Below are 2461 nucleotides of genomic sequence, written 5' to 3' on the forward strand. Positions count from 1 at the left end.
AGGGTAGCCTTGCCGGGCTTGGGGTCGTTTAGGGCACCAAATGATATCCATTTTCGAAATCGTCTGTGCCAACAACTTTCTCTCATTGTTCTGAACCCCGAGGTGCGTTTTGGGCATTCCGCCTGTCAGAAGGTTCGTGCACCAATATTGGGCTCGAGGGCCTTTGGGGCACCAAATGAGCTCCGTTTTTTAAACCATCTGTGCCAATAGCTTTCTCTCATTTTTCTGAACCCTTGGGTATATTTCAAGCGTTTTGCTCGCTGGAAGGTTCATGCACCAAAATTGGGCCCTAGGGCAGCTCCGCGGGGCTCAAAGATCGTTTGGGGCACCAACTGACCTCCAATTTTGAAATCGTCTGTGCCAACAACTTTCTCTCATCGTTTCGAACCCTTGGGTGCATTTCGGGCATTTCATTTCCTTAAGGCATTCAATCCTAATGCATGCTCAGAATCATTGAGGTTCATATATGAAACATACTTAGTAGCATTCTAGATCAATGCATAACATTACATTTAAGAGATGCGTTATTTCGAAAAACTATTGGAAACTAGTTATCATGAATAGCTTTTAGTAAACATAGATTACTAAATATTTTCGTAAAAAATTTGCAAAACATTTAAAGCATTTAAAGTAACTCACGGGTCTTGATCTTAGTTTCCACAAGCTTTGTAAGCTTTTCCTATAGGTGTTGCTCCTACACATAAGAACAACAACTTAACTACTACATTGGTCCCCCTTTTGAGACTACTCTTTAAACCAAATTCACATTTATTCTCATCGCATTTAACTCTTCATAACCTACCTTAGGACGTTGGGTACTTAGTCAAATTTAAAGGGCTTAAACTTCAAATAATCGCCTCATTCTGCATGTCAACCGATCAAGCTGCTTGCTTATTCTTGCCAAGCAGCTGCCTGCTTGTTCAATAGATTTAAGATTCAACTTCTAACATAAATAACACGAATTTCGAACTCATCTTAAGAAAATTCCTTCTACATACTTTCATAGAATCGAGTTCATTACCTCAAAATTTCAGCTTAAGAATCTTCGTGGTTTGATCTGGAGCTTCAAATCTTCATCATCGGCCTCAATTCAAGTAGCTGCTTGCTTGTTTAACATTTTCCAGTTTCAACTTCCAAAATATATAACTTGACTTCCATTATCTTACAAAAACTACTTCTACAAACGTGTTATAATGGTGTCAAAAAACATTACCTTAAAATTTCAGCTTAAAACTCCATGTGCTTCGACCTAGAGCTTTAATTCTTCATCGATGGCCCGGATTCACCTAAGAACTAAACCCTTCGTCACTTTCTTCCTTTTCCATTCTTCTTCCAGCAAGATTTTCTTTTAGTAGCTCAGCCTCAGAAACTAGGCTCACACAGCTTTCCAACGACACCAAGATCACTCAATTTGCATGGCAGAATTGTCCAAAACAGTCTCTTGAAGTTCATCTTCTCTTTTATACCGCCGGCCACACACTTGCATGAAATCCTATCATGCCACCTTGTCCACTAATGGCTTATGGCCCAAGATTAAGCCAACTCTCCAGATTTATTAGTGCATAAAGCTGATCGCTCATGTAAAACTCAATGATCGATGGTATTTTGGTAATTACTCGATTGAAAACTTAATGCTCGATGGCTTACTCGATGCAAGATGGCATACTCGATGCTCGATGGCTTACTCGATGCATGATGACTTTTACTCGATGATATTTCTGTAATTACTCGATGATAGTCGATGGCAAACTCGATACCTGATCCCTTCCTCGCTCACGCATACTTGATGCACGATCCTTTCCTCATTCATGCATGGTTTTTACTCGATGCTTATCTAATGTTTACTCGATCTTACCTAGTGTTTACTCGATGCTTGCTTGGTGTTTACTCGATGCTTAATCACCCTTTTCACGACCAACACTTAGCCAAAATTTCTTCTTGTTAGGCCTAACTTATAAAACACCCGAGAGTCAAGTTTCTCATACTTAAGCATTTTCCTTCTTCATTTCCTTATCCTTTACCCATTTCCCTACAATTCCACATTTTTCTTAAATATTAAACCCCTCATTTTACTAATCTCAACAAGAAACATATTTAAATAGGGAAAGTAGGGTTCGGGTTTCACAATTATTTCCCCTTATGAAATTTCGTCTTCGAATTTGCTTGGACCTACTTCGGATTAAGGTTTCACAATGACCTTTTTGTTGTCAATCGTTATAACCTATCCATCACTATGCTTCCATTGCACTAGTCAATACTAACTTGTTTCTTACTCTATTCAATCATTCTAATGGAATGTAGTAAAACATGTCATAGGGGTTAAGTAATACTAACGTATAGCAATTTAGTCATATCATTCATTTTACGTGACTCTACTTCTGTGGTTGTTTTTTTTTCACTCCCTTCTATTTGGCTCCTCTGGAATCCTTTCCTTTAGTCCCGATTTGTTTCATTTGTTCCA

Source organism: Benincasa hispida, chromosome 11 (assembly GCF_009727055.1).
Source record: "Benincasa hispida cultivar B227 chromosome 11, ASM972705v1, whole genome shotgun sequence".
NCBI classification, from domain to species: Eukaryota; Viridiplantae; Streptophyta; class Magnoliopsida; order Cucurbitales; family Cucurbitaceae; genus Benincasa; species Benincasa hispida.